The 20,488-nt window shown below is 39.5% G+C and overlaps 2 long non-coding RNA genes across 17 annotated transcripts; both read right to left on the reverse strand.

The window, feature by feature from the left end:
* Positions 1-2,960: 2,960 nt before the first annotated feature.
* Positions 2,961-11,726, reverse strand: LOC148389411 (uncharacterized). Of its 9 annotated transcripts, XR_015861760.1 has the most exons (7): positions 11,626-11,726; positions 11,304-11,407; positions 11,137-11,233; positions 10,714-11,042; positions 10,584-10,638; positions 10,462-10,516; positions 2,961-3,571 (listed from the first exon to the last, which is right to left on the reverse strand). It is a non-coding gene; the product is annotated as an uncharacterized LOC148389411 (long non-coding RNA). The 9 variants fall into 9 exon arrangements; XR_015861759.1 differs by lacking the exon at positions 10,462-10,516 and having other exon boundaries at positions 11,137-11,226; XR_015861763.1 differs by lacking the exon at positions 10,462-10,516 and having other exon boundaries at positions 10,714-11,038.
* A 408-nt stretch (positions 11,727-12,134) lies between these two features.
* Positions 12,135-20,204, reverse strand: LOC148389412 (uncharacterized). Of its 8 annotated transcripts, none has more exons than XR_015861774.1 (9): positions 20,076-20,204; positions 19,882-19,939; positions 18,942-19,801; positions 17,714-18,841; positions 16,372-17,648; positions 16,193-16,297; positions 15,480-15,549; positions 15,088-15,227; positions 12,135-14,295 (listed from the first exon to the last, which is right to left on the reverse strand). It is a non-coding gene; the product is annotated as an uncharacterized LOC148389412 (long non-coding RNA). The 8 variants fall into 8 exon arrangements; XR_015861767.1 differs by lacking the exon at positions 12,135-14,295 and having other exon boundaries at positions 14,341-15,227; positions 18,942-19,051; positions 19,348-19,801; XR_015861768.1 differs by lacking the exon at positions 12,135-14,295 and having other exon boundaries at positions 14,341-15,227; positions 16,372-16,443; positions 16,524-17,648.
* Between the last annotated feature and the right edge of the window lie 284 nt (positions 20,205-20,488).

A 20,488-nucleotide genomic window follows, 5' to 3' on the forward strand; every position in this document is an offset into this window, starting at 1 on the left:
GCAATGCTTCTTTCTAGGTCTCCTCATGTCCTCAGCACTGCAAACCTTTGTGCCGGTACACCATATAAAGTAAATGATGGAATGGTTTTTTTTTTTTTTTACATCTCTAATGTGTATCAAGCATACCAGATGGTGTTTTAGAACAGCCTAGAATATTAAGTTACAAAAAGTTTAAAAAAACTTACTAAAGTGTAGAAAAAGTTATTGATTATATATTTGCTCCACGGAGGGAGTATTGACAAGCGTTACCTCCTTCATAGTCTGCGCATTGTGTGCTTCGCAGCGCGGTGTGGACAGCAGGGGGCGCAGGCGGCACCGGGAGCAGCGGCGCAGGCGGCGCAGGCAGCAGGGGTGGGGAATCGAACCCTGGATCTCAGGTGTTCGAGCGCAGCGACGGAGCCACTCGCCAAGCGTGGCGAGCTCGGCAGTGACCCCGCTTTCACTTCGAGTCATTCGTAGACGTTCAGTATTGCGCTCCGCGCGCGCTGGGTAAGTACAAAACAGAACTGGCGGCCGCCAGCTGTCACGTCACGCTGGCCGACCGGTTCGTGACACGGCCTCATGCACCGTACGTCCCTGGTTCGATCCCAGTGGTGGGAACTTTCTCCGGCCCACTTTTGTAAGCGTCTGAATACATGCATATAGGTTACATGTCGACGCATTTATTTATGTGTAAACGCCCAGTGTGGCCCCGCCCGCAAGTGGGCGGGGCGATGCAGCTGGCCCCGCCCCCATCGAAATGGCCCCGCCCCCTGCCCTACAAAAAGACAGTAGGGGGCGGGGCGATGCAGCTGGCCCCGCCCCAATCGAAATGGCCCCGCCCCCTGCCCTACAAAAAGACAGTAGGGTAGGGTAGGGGCGAAGCCCCACCCCCTGCCCTACAAAAAGACAGTAGAGTAAGGGGCGGGGCGAAGCCCCGCCCCCTACCCTACTGTCTTTATATACAGTATATATATACTGTATATATACAGTATATATATACTGTATATATATAGTATATATACTGTATATATATACAGTATATATACTGTATATATATACAGTATATATACTGTATATATATATACTATATATATATATATACTGTATATATATATTGTATATATACAGTATATATACTGTATATATATATATACTGTATATAAAGACTATATATATATATACAGTATATATATATATACAGTATATATACAGTATATATATATATATATATATATATATATATATATATATACAGTATATATATATACTGTATATATACAGTATATATATATACAGTATATATATAGTATATATATATACAGTATATATACTGTATATATATATACAGTATATATATATATATACTGTATATATACAGTATATATATAAACTGTATATATATACAGTATATATACTGTATATATATATACTGTATATATACAGTATATATATATACAGTATATATATATACTGTATATATATACAGTATATATACATATACAGTATATATATATACTGTATATACATATATATATATATATACTGTATATATACTGTATATATATATACTGTATATATACTGTATATATATATACTGTATATATACAGTATATATATATATATATACTGTATATATACAGTATATATACTGTATATGTATATATATATACTGTATATATACAGTATATATATATATACAGTATATATATATACTGTATATATATATATATATATATACTGTATATATACTGTATATATATATATATATATATATATAGTCTTTATATACAGTATATATATATATATATACAGTATATATACTGTATATATACAGTATATATATATATACAGTATATATATATATATACTGTATATATACACAGTGTATATATATACAGTATATATACTGTATATATACTGTATATATATACAGTATATATACTGTATATATATACTGTATATATATACAGTATATATACTGTATATATATATACTATATATATACTGTATATATATACTGTATATATATATATACTGTATATAAAGACAGTAGGGTAGGGGGCGGGGCTTCGCCCCGCCCCTTACTCTACTGTCTTTTTGTAGGGCAGGGGGTGGGGCTTCGCCCCTACCCTACCCTACTGTCTTTTTGTAGGGCAGGGGGCGGGGCCATTTCGATTGGGGCGGGGCCAGCTGCATCGCCCCGCCCCCTACCGTCTTTTTGTAGGGCAGGGGGCGGGGCCATTTCGATGGGGGCGGGGCCAGCTGCATCGCCCCGCCCACTTGCGGGCGGGGCCACACTGGGCGTTTACACATAAATAAATGCGTCGACATGTAACCTATATGCATGTATTCAGACGCTTACAAAAGTGGGCCGGAGAAAGGTCCCACCACTGGGATCGAACCAGGGACGTACGGTGCATGAGGCCGTGTCACGAACCGGTCGGCCAGCGTGACGTGACAGCTGGCGGCCGCCAGTTCTGTTTTGTACTTACCCAGCGCGCGCGGAGCGCAATACCGAACGTCTACGAATGACTCGAAGTGAAAGCGGGGTCACTGCCGAGCTCGCCACGCTTGGCGAGTGGCTCCGTCGCTGCGCTCGAACACCTGAGATCCAGGGTTCGATTCCCCACCCCTGCTGCCTGCGCCGCCTGCGCCGCTGCTCCCGGTGCCGCCTGCGCCCCCTGCTGTCCACACCGCGCTGCGAAGCACACAATGCGCAGACTATGAAGGAGGTAACGCTTGTCAATACTCCCTCCGTGGAGCAAATATATAATCAATAACTTTTTCTACACTTTAGTAAGTTTTTTTAAACTTTTTGTAACTTAATATTCTAGGCTGTTCTAAAACACCATCTGGTATGCTTGATACACATTAGAGATGTAAAAAAAAAAAAACATTCCATCATTTACTTCATATGGTGTACCGGCAAAAAGGTTTGCAGTGCTGAGGACATGAGGAGACCTAGAAAGAAGCATTGCTTGGTTTGGAAGTTTATTATGCAAATGAATTTGCTTTGTACATTTTAGAGACATGCACATCGACGAGATAGCGGCAGTACCTATGCGTTAGGTTGCTTTGGGCAAAACAAACCGCAAAAGACGGGTCACGTTGACCCAGCTGTCTAATTAGGGCGCCTATCATTTGTAATGTAGTTGTTTCAAGTTAAAAATTATTGCATACAGTTCAATGGAGCGTCAGACAGGTTGAGGCAAATATTGTGTATTAGGTTGCTTTGGGCAAAACAACGAAAGACGCGTCGCATTGACCCAGCACCAAACAGCTTGAGGCAAATACGCTGCCACCCGGTGGTAGCACTTGGAATTCATCTAGCCTGTCTGATATGGTCAATTTTATGAGGATGCTAGTATTAAGACGACCACTCTGGCCTTTACTTCACTCTGAACTGGGTGGTACCACCCAGTACATGTACCGAGGCTGGCCGTGTAGTTACGCAACTGTGCTTTGAATTGAAAGCTAAGGTCCTGGAAGTTACACGCTATGTTTATACATTCAATTGACTATAGCAGCAACCTGGACTGGACAGCAGCAGCCTTCTTTGTAGTCAGACAGCCAATGGGGACGCCAAGCCCTGCAGCAAAACATGCAAGAAGTTTCACATTCAAGAGATGCACCATCGATTGAGGCACATCCCGAATGATGACTGACACCAAAGTTGACTTTATTTACAAGACCACCAACAGGAAGCAAACACACCACTGTTGATTTTATTCACAAGTATGCCCACATGATGCATGACGATTCAAAAACGAAAAAATGGCTCTGACCACATTAAAACAGCTTTTACTCGTACAGAAAAATGTACCAACATTCTGCAAGATTCTGAGTTCGGTGGCCATTTTAAAGCAGGGTTGCCAAAGATGACTTACTGATCGCAACAGAAACCGTTTGTACACTTGTCGTTTGCATCTATGGGTGTCTGGCTACTTGGCTTTTGTCAACAATTTAGAATGCATGCAGCTTTTCTTTGTGTAGTTAAAAAAAAAAAAAAAAAAAAAGCCTGACACTGCATATTTAACAAGTCAATTTTGTTTCAGCCTAACTTTACAATTGTCTTGTCATTGAGAATGTCTCAAATGATTCCAGTTTGTATGCACGATAGACTGCCAATGCCAATGTTTAAAATGGACCACTTGAATTCAGTTCACAGTTTAATTGCAGTTCAGTGGTACACACACACAGTTACAGTACAAACAGTTCATTTCATGATTAAAAAAACAGTAAAACAACAATATTGCAAAATGACGCGGCGCAAAACAAAACATTAAAAAAAAAAGAAAAACAAACAATACAAAACAAACAATACAAAACAAACAATACAATACAATACATACAATACAATACATACAACACATACAATACAATACATACAATACAATACATACAAAACAAAAAAAAAGAAAAAACAAAAGAAAAACAAAAGAAAAAACAAATACATACAATACATACAAAACAAAAAAGAAAAAACAAATGAAAAAACAAAAAAAAAAACAATACATACAATACAATACATACAAAACAAAAAACAAAAAATACATACAATACAATACATACAATACAATACATACAATACAATACATACAAAACAAAACAAACAATACAATACAAACAATACATACAAACAATACATACAATACATACAAACAATACATACAAACAATACAATACAAACAATACAATACAAACAATACAATACATACATACAATACAATACATACAATACAAAAAAACAAAACAAAAAAGACAACAAAACAAAAAAAACAAAACACAAAACAAAACAAAACAATACATACAATACATACAATACACACAATACATACAATACATACAAAACAAAACAAAAAAAACAAAAACAAACAATACAATACATACAATACAATACATACAATACATACATACAATACAAACAATACATACAATACAAACAATACAATACAATACATACAATACATACAATACAATACAATACATACAATACAATACAATACATACAATACATACAATACAATACATACAATACATACCATACAATACATACAATACAATACATACCATACAATACATACAATACAATACAATACATACAATACAATACATACAATACAATACATACAATACAAACACTACAATACAATACAATACAATAAATACAAACAATACAATACATACAATACAATACAAAAAAACAAAAAAAAAGAAGAAAACAAAACAAAAAACAAAACAATACATACAATACAATACACACAATACAATACATACAGTACATACAAAACAAAAAACAAAACAAAAAAAACAAAAAATAAAAAATACATACAATACAATGCATACAATACAATACATACAATACATACAATACAATGCAATACAATACATACAATACATACAATACAATACATACAATACAATACGATACAATACGATACATACAATACATACAATACATACAAAACAAAAAACAAAACAAAAAACAAAAAAACAACAAACCAAAAACAAAACAAAACAATACATACATACAATACATACAATACAAAAAAATCCGACGTCCGGATAAGCGGTGGATGGCTGGGAGGCTGGCTGGATGGGTGGCTGGATGGATGGGTGGATGGATGGGTGGGTGGATGGGTGGGTGGATGGGTGGGTGGGTGGATGGGTGAACAAAAAACAAAACACAAAAAACAAAACAAACAATACAATACAAACAATACATACAAACAATACAATACAAACAATACATACAATACAATACATACAAACAATACATACAAACAATACATACAAACAATACAATACAAACAATACAAACAATACAATACAAACAATACAATACAAACAATACAATACAAATACAATACAATACATACATACAATACAATACATACATACAATACAATACATACAATACAATACATACAATAATTACAATACAAAAAAACAAAAAACAAAACAAAAAAGAGAACAAAACAAAAAACAAAAAACAAAACAATACATACAATACAATACACACAATACATACAAAACAAAAAACAAAACAAAAAACAAAACAAAAAACAAAACAAAAAACAAAACAAAACAATACATACAATATAATACATACAATACAATACAATACACACAATACATACAAAACAAAAAACAAAAAAAACAAAAAACAATACATACAATACATACAATACAATACATACAATACAATACATACAATACAATACAATACATACAATACAATACATACAATACAATACATACAATACATACAATACATACAATACAATACATACAATGCAAAAAAAACCAATACATACAATACAATACATACAATACATACAATACAATACATACAATACATACAATACAATACATACAATACAATACAATACAATACATACAATAGAAACACATACAACACATACAATACAATACAATACATACAATACAATACATACAATACAATACATACAATACAATACATACAATACATACAATACAATACATACAATGCAAAAAAAAACAATACATACAATACAATACATACAATACATACAATACAATACATACAATACAATACATACAATACATACAATACAATACAATACATACAATAGAAACACATACAACACATACAATACATACAACACATACAATACATACATACAATACATACAATACATACAATACATACATACAATACATACAATACAATACAATACATACAATACAATACATACAAAACAAACACATACAATACATACAATACATACAATACATACATACAATACATACAATACAGACAATACAATACATACATACATACAATACATACAATGCAAAAAAAACAAAAAAACAAAACAAAAAAACCCAACAAAAAACAATACATACAATACAATACAATACACACAATACAATACATACAATGCAAAAAAACCAAAAAAAACAAAACAAAAAAACCCAACAAAAAACAATACATACAATACAATACACACAATACAATACATACAAAACAAAAAAAAACAAAAAAACAATACATACAATACATACAATACAAAAAAAAAAATAAATAAAAATACATACAATACATACAATACAATACATACAATACAATACATACAAAACAAAAAAACCAAAAACACAACCAAAAAAAAAACAAAAAAACAATACAATACATACAATACAATACATACAATACATACAATACATACAATACATACAATACAATACATACAATACATACAATACAATACATACAATACAATACATACAATACATACAATACATACATACAATACAAAAAAAAAAAAAAGAAAACAAAAACAAAACAATACATACAATACACACAATACAATACATACAGTACATACAAAACAAAAAACAAAACAAAACACAAAAAAATAAAAATAAAATAAAATACATACAATACAATACATACAATACATAATACAATACATACAATTACATACAATACGATACATACAATACATACAATACAATACATACAATACAATACATACAAGACATACAAAACAAAAAACAAAACAAAACAAACAATACAAAACAATACATACATACAATACATACAATACAAAAAAAACAAAAAACAAAACAAAAAACAAAAACAATACATACAATACAATACATACAATACAATACATACAAAAAAAAACAACCAAAAAAAACCCCCAAAAAAAAAAAAAAAAAAAAATACATACAATACATAAGATACATATAATACAATACAATACATACAATACAATACATACAATACAATAGATACAAAACAAAAAACAAAACAAGAAAAACAAAACAAAAAACAACAAAACAAAAAACAACAAAACAAACAATACATACAAATCTTGGGATTTCCTGGGTTGAGCTGGATGAAGTGGCTGGAGAGAGGAAAGTCTGGGAGTCCCTCCTAAAGCTGCTGCCGCCGCAATCCGACATCCGGATAAGCGGTGGATGGCTGGGTGGCTGGATGGGTGGCTGGGTGGATGGATGGGTGGGTGGATGGGTGGGTGGATGGGTGGGTGGATGGGTTGGATGGATGGGTGGGTGGCTGGGTGGATGGATGGGTGGATGGATGGGTGGATGGGTTGGATGGGTGGGTGGCTGGATGGGTTGGATGGGTGGGTGGCTGGATGGGTTGGATGGACGGGTGGGTGGATGGACGGATGGATGGATTGACATAGAACACATACAATACCCTGCCATACGCTACCATACACACAATGCATACAATACAATACATACAATACAATACATACAATACAATACATACAATACATACAATACAATACATACAATACATACAATACATACAATACAATACAATACATACAATGCAAAAAAAACAATACATACAATACAATACATACAATACATACAATACAATACATACAATACATACAATACATACAATACAATACATACAATACAATGCATACAATACATACATACAATACAATACATACAATACAATACAATACATACAATACAAACACATACAATACAAACAATACATACAATACATACATACAATACATACATACATACATACAATACATACAATGCAAAAAAAACCAAAAAAAACAAAACAAAAAAACCCAACAAAAAACAATACATACAATACAATACAATACACACAATACATACAATGCAAAAAAAACAAAAAAAACAAAACAAAAAAACCCAACAAAAAAACAATACATACAATACAATACAATACACACAATACAATACATACAAAACAAAAAACCAAAAAAAAACCAAAAAAAAATACATACAATACAAAAAAAAAAACAAAAAAAAAATACATACAATACAATACATACAATACAATACATACAAAACAAAAAAAACAAAAACACAACCAAAAAAAACAACAAAAAAACAATACATACAATACAATACATACAATACATATAATACAATACATACAATACAATACAATACAATACATACAATACAGAAAAAAAAAAAAAAGAAAACAAAAACAAAACAATACATACAATACACACAATACAATACATACAGTACATACAAAACAAAAAACAAAACAAAACAAAAAACAAAAAAATAAAAATAAAATAAAATAATACATACAATACAATACATAATACAATACATACAATACAATACATACAATACATACAATACGATACATACAATACAATACATACAATACATACAAAACAAAAAACAAAACAAAACAAAACAAACAATACAAAACAATACATACATACAATACATACAATACAAAAAAACAAAAACAAAACAAAAACAAAACAAAAAAAATACATACAATACAATACATACAATACAGTACATACAAAAAAAACAAAAAACAAAAAAAAAAAACAAAAAAAAAAACAATACATACAATACAATACATACAATACATACAATACATACAATACATATAATACAATGCATACAATACATACAATACAATACATACAATACAATAGATACAAAACAAAAAACAAAACAAGAAAAACAAAAAACAAAACAAAACAAAAAACAACAAAACAAACAATACATACAAATCTTGGGATTTCCTGGGTTGAGCTGGATGAAGTGGCTGGAGAGAGGAAAGTCTGGGAGTCCCTCCTAAAGCAGCTGCCGCCGCAATCCGACGTCCAGATAAGCGGTGGATGGCTGGGTGGCTGGATGGATGGGTGGCTGGGTGGATGGATGGGTGGGTGGATGGGTGGGTGGATGGATGGGTGGATGGATGGGTGGATGGGTTGGATGGGCTGGATGGGTGGGTGGGTTGGATGAACGGGTGGGTGGACGGACGGATGGATGGATTGACATAGAACACATACAATACCCTGCCATACGCTACCATACACACAATGCATACAATACAATACATACAATACAATACCATACAATATCATACCATACTATTTGCTCTGCATCTGGGAGTTACAATTATAGACATTGAGTAGAGTGGCAATGGCATGATATTTTTGCAACAATTACACATACCAACTCCAGTTTTATATTTAAAATATGTATACAATTATCAGTATATTGTAATGAGTTATAATAATTACAAAAGTATCCGAATTATAATAATTTAATTTTATCATCCATCAACTCACTCAAAAATGTCGGCATGAATCGAGCAGTCGACTAAACGGGAGAAAATCACGCTCGCAAATGTTTGTTGCATAACGGAAGGCGGGCGGGCGGGCGCCATCTTGGAATAGATTTTAACATGACGTAACAAATTTGTCACATTCATCAGTTTGCATAACACGGAAATAGCACACTATATGTAATGCAACATTGTTAATTTGACGAAACACAACGCCAAAGAGGTTTGAAATACTGTAGCGGCAAAACGGCAGTCGCGGTGGCCGGGACGAGTGTGAAAAGATTTTCAAGATATTTGTTCGCATCAAACAAACAAGGCGTCCGTCGTGAGAAACGGCAATGAACGACAAACATTTGATAGCTTACCCGAGAAACCGCCACACGGTCGGTGGCGCCTGCATTAGATAACTCGCCTTGAATCCTGCAACAAACAAACAAGGCGTCCGTCGTGAGAAACGGCAATGAACGACAAACATTTGATAGCTTACCCGAGAAACCGCCACACGGTCGGTGGCGCCTGCATTTGATAACTCGCCTTGAATCCTGCAACAAACAAACAAGGCGTCCGTCGTGAGAAACGCCAATGAACGACAAACATTTCCTAGCATGTTAGCTTACCTGAGAAACCGCCCGCTGCGCGGGTGATTGCACCGGTATTTGACAACTTCCCCAATTCACCCGAAGACATGACGTCACATCCGTCAATTCAAATCTTCCTCGCCTGCTCGTCCAATGGTGCTTTGCACACTAGCGTACCACGTGACAGGCCACTTCACACGCGGGCGGTTGCACCTGTCGCTCACCTCAAGACTGAAAACTGCCTTCAAAAACCTAAGTGCCACTTTGCCCGCCTCCTACCTCTGCCCAAATTCAGTCTGACCAATCACAGCGCAACTGAAATTGGCTTGACCACGCCCACCTCTCCGACAGGCAAGACTGAAACCTGCCTTCAAAAAAAAAAAAAAAAAAAGTCACAAACTTTATGCAGAAGTGAGTGAAAATCGACAAAGTACAGCTCGCGGGTAAGGTCGGGTCCCGAACCATGGTTCCATCGTGTTAGAGGCAATGACGTTTACCACTTGACCAAAGACTCGTGTCCATGACAGTGACAGAAGGGCAACCAACGCTCACCTCAAGACTGAAAACCCAAATAGTGTTGGCTCGTGAGTGAACGATTCGTTCAAAGAGATTCTAAAGATTCAGTTCACCTAAAAGAACTGGAATGCACATCAGTACTTGGGGAGCTTCCGTAGTTGGTCTTTTAGCAGGCCCCGCCCACAAGTACCTCCACATTGGGTCACGTGACTAACAGCTATTTACATACAATAAAATAAAGTATGAAAACGTTATTAAAAAACACACACAAAATCATACATACACAAGACCAATGCCGCTGGAACGAGCTGGACTAAAGGAAGACATCCGTTTAAATTTGGTCAGTTTTAAGAAATAAGGAAATCATGAATATTAAAAGAGGATTTTTTTTTTAAACGACAAAGACGACAAACATTTGCTAGCATGCTCGCTTACCTGAGAAACCGTCCGCCGCCGCCGGCCCGCGCTCGGTGGCACCTGCATATGATAACTCCCCTTGAGCGAGCACACCTGTCTTCAATTGACCTAAAGCCCTGACGTCATATCCGTCGATTCAAATCTTCTTCTCCTGATCGTCCAACGGCGCTCGGCACACTGACGCCACCAGGTGGTCGCCTGTCATGGTGACTACTGTGGAAAGGCTTGCTTCGGACTATCCGTTGAAACTTTCAACACCGAACATGTTTGGATGGAGGATGCCCTATCAATATGACCAAATCTCCTTTGGTTCCCGAGCAGGCTCTGGTCGAGTGGTTAATGCCATTGCCTTCAATCAAATGAAAATATTTGTATCGAGTATACTTTTGTTGTGCAATTAACCCTTTATTTATTTATTCTCTTTTTTTTTTTAACCTCGTGTAGTGTACCTACACATATTGTCATATAAAATGTCTGATTTTTATGTTTTAATTGGCGAATATAAAAACAAGGAATAAGACGCCAGACACGTTTTAACATAAATGTTTATTAAAAATAATAATATCAAAAGCAAATTTCAAACCAGCAATCTAATGTGAAATTGCAGTAGATATATTGGATGACAATATTTAGGCGTATATAGGTATACACGTTATTTAAAAACGACTATAAGTGTTATACTACGACACAAGTGTTTACCAGCTCAGTGGCCTAAGAGGAGAGTGTCCGCCCTGAGACTGGGAGGTTGTGGGTTCAAACCCCTGCCGAGTCATACCAGTGACTATAACAATGGTACCCATTTCTTCCCTGCTTGGCACTCAGTGGAAGGGGTTGAAATGGGGCCCCCCCCCTGCTGCTCACTTATACTCCGGTGCGACTTACAGTCCGAAAATTACGGTAAGTTCAAAAATATCAGAGGAAGTGATAAACAACTGAGGTGATTTGGTTGCATAAGCAAGCCTAACCCTAAGCACAGCAAAAGCGAGAGCAAGCCTAACACAAACCCTAAGCACAGCAAGAGCTCTGGTCGAGTGGTTAACGCCATTGCCTTCAATCAAATGAAAATATTTGTATCGAGAGTTCATCCTAAAATGAATTGTTCTTGCAAAAATTCTGCCGCCGTTGCAGTGCTCCCGTGGACTCATTTTCAAGTCAGTTGCTAAGAAACACCACACCGTTGCACAGAGACAATTCTTGAGTCATATCAAATCAATGATTTTCAAACGGGTCCAAACAAGTTTTTCCCTCATGGCTACAAAGATCTTTAGATCTTTTCGTTCACTCTCGTTCACTGAAAACATTCGTTCTTTTGAACCCATCGTTCACTCACGAGCCAACACTACACTGCAGTAGTGATACACACACACACAATGATACGACAAACACGATGACACGACTTTTCACGCACCTGCACTTAACGAGGGAATCTTGGGAAACATGTTGGAACGCGGCCCCGAGGACTAGAGCTTGACACCTGTGACCTTTGACCATGATATTTCCCTCATAAAGTGGCCTGTTATTAGGTACACTTGAAAAGGGCGGTGTACCTAATGGAGTGTCCGTGTGATTCCCTCGTTAAGTGCACCTGCGGGAAAACTTTTAGCTCCTGCGGAACGTGAAAGTGACCAAAAACTTTTCCCGCACCTGCAATATGGCAGTAAATGGCAATATTTTTTCATTTTTACATAGCTTGGAAATGTATTATGATGGAGGAGTTTACAGGTGCAGGCCGGAGGGGGCTCGGCCCAAAGGAAATTAACAGATGGAAATATTTAAAAACACTTGAGGTCACCATTAGATTCAGATTTATCATATATATACACACGTATGTAAATTAAATTTCCTTGAAGGGGATTTACACTGTACATGAAAGTATTTGTAACACCATCATCAGTATCTATAAAAACCTTCAGAGGGGAAAGAAGACAATAGCAAAGTGAAGGGATGGACTGATTTTAGACATCACCATATTTCATATTTCCACAGACAGATATAATTTTGATGTAATTCAATTCAATAAACAAATCATAATGTTAATGTACATTCTTGAAGCATACATCAAGTTGTGCAGGACTTGTGCCATAATGTATACATGTCTGATCATTTCTTTTTTATGGAACAGTCGCCCACCACCCTGCCCAGCCCCCCCTTGCCGGCACTACAGTGCTAACAAAAGTTCCACAAGCCTTTTTTAAATTTTATTTATTTTTTAAACTCTCATACGTTTCACCCATTCAGTAACATTTTTTAAAACTATATATTGGAGGAAATTCGACCTTTTAATTACTATTTTAAAAAAGCTGCAAGTGCAGCATCAATAAGTTCGTGCTCGACTCTTATTGTACATAGACAACTAGGGGCACAAACTTTGAAATAAAAACCCCCTTAATTTGATTTCCGATTGAGGTCTGCAGTGGAATTTGAAAAAGATACACAATGGTACAAGTCGTATGGCAAAATTGGACATTCAGCTCCACGTCAAAGTTCAGTTTGAAAAGTCCTTGAAAAGTGGTACCACCCAGTACATGTACCGAGGCTGGCCGTGTAGTTACGCAACTGCTTTGAATTGAAAGCTAAGGTCCTGGAAGTTACACGCAATGTTTATACATTAAATTGACTATAGCAGCAACCTGGACTGGACAGCAGCAGCCTTCTTTGTAGTCGGACAGCCAATGGGGACGCCAAGCCCTGCAACAAAACATGCAAGAAGTTTCACATTCAAGAGATGCTCCATCGGTTGAGGCACATCGCGAACGATGACACCAAAGTTGACTTTATTTACAAGACCACCAACAGGAAGCAAACACACCACTGTTGATTTTATTCACAAGAATGCCCACATGATGCATGACGATTCAAAACAAACCAAAAAATGTCTCTGACCACATTAAAACAGCTTTTACTCGTACAGAAAAATGTACCAACATTCTGCAAGATTCTGAGTTCGGTGGCCATTTTAAAGCAGGGTTGCCAAAGATGACTTACTGATCGCAACAGAGACCGTTTGTACACTTGTCGTTTGCATCTATGGGTGTCTGGCTACTTGGCTTTTGTCAACAATTTAGAATGCATGGAGCTTTTCTTTGTGTAGTTAAAAAAATAAATAAAAAGCCTGACACTGCATATTTAACAAGTCAATTTTGTTTCAGCCTAACTTTACAATTGTCTTGTCATTGAGAATGTCTCAAATGATTCCAGTTTGTATGCGCGATAGACTGCCAATGCCAATGTTTAAAATGGACCACTTGAATTCAGTTCACAGTTTAATTGCAGTTCAGTGGTACACACACACACACAATTACAGTACAAACAGTTCATTTCATGATTAAAAAAACAACAGTAAAACAACAATATTGCAAAATGACGCGGCGCTGAGAGAGAAAGAAAGAGGCATCATGCAGATAGCCAGTGTGCACACCCAGTGAAAAAGTGGAGGGAGGGATTTAGGAAAGAAAGGACAAAAGAAAAAAACAGTCATACTCTCCTTAAATGCTGGCTGGGCGTTTTGCCCTCGCCGCATCCGCACCCGTCCGTCTCGTGTCGGCCGCTCATCACGGGCGAATGTTGGCTCCCCCCCCGGCCGGTATTCGACGTTTGGACTCATCCTCCGCCTCGTGCCACTGCAAAAAGAAAAACGGCACTCTGTTGCACGCGGTTCACTTCTGTGGACGTACTCATTACCTGTCTATTAAAGCGTGCTCCTATTTTAAGCTCCTTTATTAATAGCGTATGTACACATGAATGTTTTTGTTTTCTTTTTATGTCTGTTCCTATATGAAGAATTCAATGCTTATAATTTCTTTGTTGTAAAGTGCTTTGAGCTGCATTTCATGTGTGAAAGGTGCTCTACAAATAAAGTTTTTTATTATTACCCTCTGGTCTCGCGGTCCTGTCCAGTCCCTCTCTGTGCAGGCACCCATCAGATCCAGTGCCCCAGCAATCCTGAAAGGCAGACATTGTGGTGGTTTTTGCAAGGGGAAAAATTTCACTAGCACCCCCCCCCAACCTTGACTAAGGTAAGTTTGAATCAGGTAACTAGCGGCACGCACGGGCTGAAGCATGTGTCATACGGCCCTCCCGCAATGGAGCGATCCGGGTTATGAAATGTTTAACCCCTTACAAAAAAGGAGGGAGGGAGGGAGCGAGAGGAGATGAGAAGAGGCTTTGGTGCGCACTTAAGCGCAACCGGCCAGTTCCCCCTGAGTAGAGCTGGCTTGGCCCCGAGTGGGAAAAAATAGAGGAAAACGTGACGTCACGGAGAGCGTCACGGAGAATCTCCTTGTCCTCGACACCGTCGACGACACTGGGACCCAGTCTGGCAGACATTATACCCTGGTATTCCACAAAGGGCAAGGTATAGCCACGTTCCACCCTGAGTGCACCAGGCCATGCAGGTACTGCCGGGCGCGTTGGAGAAAGAGAGCGAGAGAGGGAGGAAGAGGGGGAGGGAGGGGGGCAGGGGGTGTCTACTTTGCCGATTCGTATCTAGAGGGTCACAGCAACCCAAACGCCCGTGCGTGCTACTAGTTACCCTATTCAAACAGACAGGGGTAGGGAAAGCACAAAAGAAAAAACAAAGTCATACCCCCCCGAAACGCTGGCTGCATCGGCACCCATCAGTCTCGTGTGGGCCGCTCGTCACGGGCCAAGGTCCGGGTCTGCTCCGGCCGGTGTTGGACTCGTCTTCCGCCTCGCACAAGTGCAATAAGACAAATGGCACTCAGTTGCATGCGGCTCACTTCTGTCAACGTACTGATTACCTACCCCCTCCCTGGTCTTGTGGGTGCAGCCCAGTCCCTCTCGGTGCAGGCTGGCGCTCGCCCCATCCGCTGCCAGCTGAAAGGCAGAAAAATAAGGAAATCAAATTAAAACCAACAGTGTGTACACTACGCTTGCAGATTGGATTGCCATGTCACCGCCTCTGCCCAGCCTTGGCTAGTCGTGCATCAGGCTCCTCTTCAACACTTGGCGACTGCTTTCTTTGGGTGATTCCTTCCTTTGCACCCCGCTCACCAATCGCGGGTCTGGTGGCCTCCGTCCACCGGCTCTTTGTTTCATACATCGTCTCTTCCACCTTTCAAGACAAGCACAAAAGTCTCGCTGCGCCGTCGCTTGCGCTTGCCGTCGCTTGCGCAGTCGCTTGCGCAGTCGCTTGCGCAGTCGCTTGCGCAGTCGCTTGCGCAGTCGCTTGCGCTTGCCGTCGCTGCGCGGTCGCTTGCGCTTGCCGTCGCTGCGCGGTCGCTTGCGCTTGCCGTCGCTTGCGCTTGCCGTCGCTGCGCGGTCGCTTGCGCTTGCCGTCGCTGCGCGGTCGCTTGCGCTTGCCGTCGCTGCGCGGTCGCTTGCGCTTGCCGTCGCTTGCGCTTGCCGTCGCTGCGCGTTTGGCACTCAATGAGGGCTGCACAACATTTTGGAAAATCAATGATATGGCAGTATTGGGCCAGACCACTGCATTGAGGCAAGTTGTGCAAAATTCTTGGATGGAGGTTAAATATTTGATCGCAATGAGATCAGTTAGATGAGTTAACTTTAACTTACAATGACTTATCGACTTAACTCATTACAAATAGTTAGGCAAGAAAGCATGTTTCATTTGAGACATGAAGAAAAAAAAAATCTTTGCTGTCTTAAAGTGCATGTCAATAACCTAGACCACCATATGGCAGTTTTCCAATACACGTGCAGCCCTACACACGTCACCATTGGTGTCCAAATGGCAGCCTCGGGGCAACTTGATCAACACACCACACGACTGAACACGACACTACTTTGTAGGACTAAATATCAATGGCAACAGTTCGTGATTGATTTAATCAATTTGCGTCAAAGAATTCTGAATTTGTTTCCGTATGCAGCCCTCAAGCAGACATTGGGACACCGCTGGTGTAATTTAAAAAAAAACAAAAAAATCCATTTCACACGTTGAAGCTGCGCAGGTCGACGCCTCCAGGGAAGCGGGTCTCCCTCACAACTCGGCGACTTCAGAGCGATGCCACAGCGGTCCGTTCACCTCTGATCAGATCGTGTCACATCCCGGTCGCCATCTGCAGAAACAGAAACAAATTTTAGAAACTCAAAGAGCACCCCAAGTTGTCGGTCCCTTGCTTACTTGATCACAGCGGCTAGCTACTATTGGTGAGCGTCGCCCGGTCGGATGGGGCCGTGCGTCGCCCCCCCCCCCCCCCCCTTTTGCGTCCGGCCTGCAAATGGCAGAACATGCACTGAGTTGGGCGCTGCTCGCATCACTACGTCTTTCTCGTGGACCCGCTCGCCCAAACACCGCCCCCTCACCTAGAGAAAGGACACACAGCGGCACGACAGCGGTAGGTTAGAAAAAGACTAAATGCTACTGTCTCGCTCCAATGCTGTCCTACACCTAGGGGAGAACAAAGAACGCAAGTGCCACAGTGGTGGGAGGTTAGGGTTAGATGAAGTGCAACAGTGGCAGGTTAGAAAAAGACAAAATGGTACAAGTCAAATTGCAAAATTGGACATTCGGGATCGGCTCGCTCCAACGCCGCCCTACACCGATGGGGGAGAACAAAGAATGCAGCAAGTACAACAGTGGCAGGTTAGAAAAAGACACAAAATGGTACACATCATATGGCAAAATTGAACATTCCGATCCACATCAAAGTTTCGTTTTGTCTCCGTCCACGTAACCACGTCCTCCCCCAAGTGAGCCGTCAATGGCAACCAAGCACAAGACAACGCTGGATCCAGACCAGCCACAACGCACCTCTAAAGCAAGACCAACCATCAGAGCCCCAAACACTGTCCACACCTGCAACCTTTCCGTCGTGCACCCATAACCAAAGGCAACCACACTGCCCCCTCCTGGGCACATGATCCGCACACGTCGACTCCTGCAGCGCGCTGCTTGATTCTTGACTTGATATGGCCATTGCTCCTTTGCATATGGCCATTGCGCCTTTGGATAGGCCATTGGGCCTTTGGATAGGTTATTGCGCCTTTGGACAGGCCATTGCTCCTTTGGACAGGCCATTGCGCCTTTGGACGGGCCATTGCTCCTTTGGATCGGCCATTGCTCCTTTGGATCGGCCATTGCTCCTTTGGATCGGCCATTGCTCCTTTGGACCGGCCATTGCTCCTTTGGATAGGCCATTGCTCCTTTGGATAGGCCATTGCTCCTTTGGATAGGCCATTGCTCCTTTGGATAGGCCATTGTGCCTTTTCATATGGAATTCTACTTATCCCATGCGGCTCCTCTTGCAGCCTACAAAAAAACAGACAGCCTTTAATTGTGTGCTGGGAAGCTAAAACTCGACAACCATTGTGTGTTGGGAAGCTGAAACTTGACAAAAACAGGTTTTCACCTGATTTAGGACTACTTCCTCAGTGTCCTCAACATCACTGAAAGGGCTCCTTCAAGAGCCTCCTGCTTGCTTTGTATAGAAGGATGCTGGCTGGGCGGCCTGTTTTAATGCTACAAAAGACAAGCAAATTATTGCAACAAAAATAGACATTGAGCAGAGTGCCAATGGCATGATTTTTTTTTACCAACAATTATACATACAAGGAGTTTTACATTTGAAAAAAATTTTTTATACTGTAGTAAGTTATGATAATTTATCAAAATCATAGTTAATATTTTAATTTTATACATTCTAAGTAGAGTTTTACATTTGAAAAAATATATAATCATTTTATTGTAGTAAATTATGATAATTATTCAGGATTATAGTTTATATTTTTATTTCATCATTCATCAACTCCCCTCACATTGGACAGATGATCCAGGTTGGCGGCGTGGCGTCCAAAACGGGAGAAAATAACCCGCGCAAATGTTTGTTGCGTAACAGAGCGGGCGGGCGGGCGGGCGCCGTCTTTGAATGGATTTGGTCCGATTTGGACATGACGTAACATATACGTTGCATTCACCAGCAGTTTGCATGACACGGAAATGGCACACGGATAATATAAAATAATTAAAAAATGGTTTAGTTGACTAGAGTCAAACTTTCATTTCCTATAGTCAGACAAACGCGCGCTTATCGGCGGCATCATTTACGAACCTTCTACAGACAGACGAATGAAAAAATGCTGGCCAGCATTAAAAAAACAACCGCGAAAGACATTTAAAATACCACCAAAACGCGCAACGACGCGACGCAAAGTGGATTGTGGCGTGCCGTGCCGTGCCGAAACCTCAAGCACTCCCTAGACAGCTAAAATCCTGCAAGAAATAATAAATGGCATTGTAAGAAACTGCAAACATTTGCTCACGGGCTAAATGGCCTGCGGCCAACAATTTACCTCCAGGCCCACCGTCGCGGTGGACGTGACGTTGCCGAGTCACGAGAGTACGACAATCCTGCAACAAACCAAATAAAATAAAATAAAAAGGCTTGTGAGAAAAGGCAACAAAGCGTGCCAACCGTGCAACAAACACGGCGTCCGTCGTGAAAAACGGCAGGAGACGACAAACATTTGCTAGCATGCTCGCTTACCTGAGAAACCGTCCGCCGCCGCCGCCGCCGCCACGCGCTCGGTGGCACCTGCATACGATAACTCCCCTTGAGCGAGCACACCTGTCTTCAATTTGCCTAAAGCCCTGACGTCACATCCGTCGATTCAAATCTTCTTCTCCTGATCGTCCAACGGCGCTCGGCACACTGACGCCACCAGGTGGTCGCCTGTCATGGTGACTACTGTGGAAAGGGTTGCTTCGGACGATCCGTTGAAACTTTGAACACCGAACATGTTTGGATGGAGGATACCCTATCAATAGGACAAAATCTCCTTTTGTTTCCGAGCAGGCTCTGGTCGAATGGTTAACGCCTCTGCTGTCAATCAAATGAAAGTCTTTGCATTTCCAGGTCGGAATAGCCGACTGGTGAGTGACACGGGCTCATGTTCGGTA

The sequence above is a fragment of the Syngnathus floridae genome, chromosome 12 (genome assembly GCF_059516105.1).
Source record: "Syngnathus floridae isolate MCC-2025c chromosome 12, RoL_Sflo_1.0, whole genome shotgun sequence".
Taxonomy (NCBI): Eukaryota; Metazoa; Chordata; class Actinopteri; order Syngnathiformes; family Syngnathidae; genus Syngnathus; species Syngnathus floridae.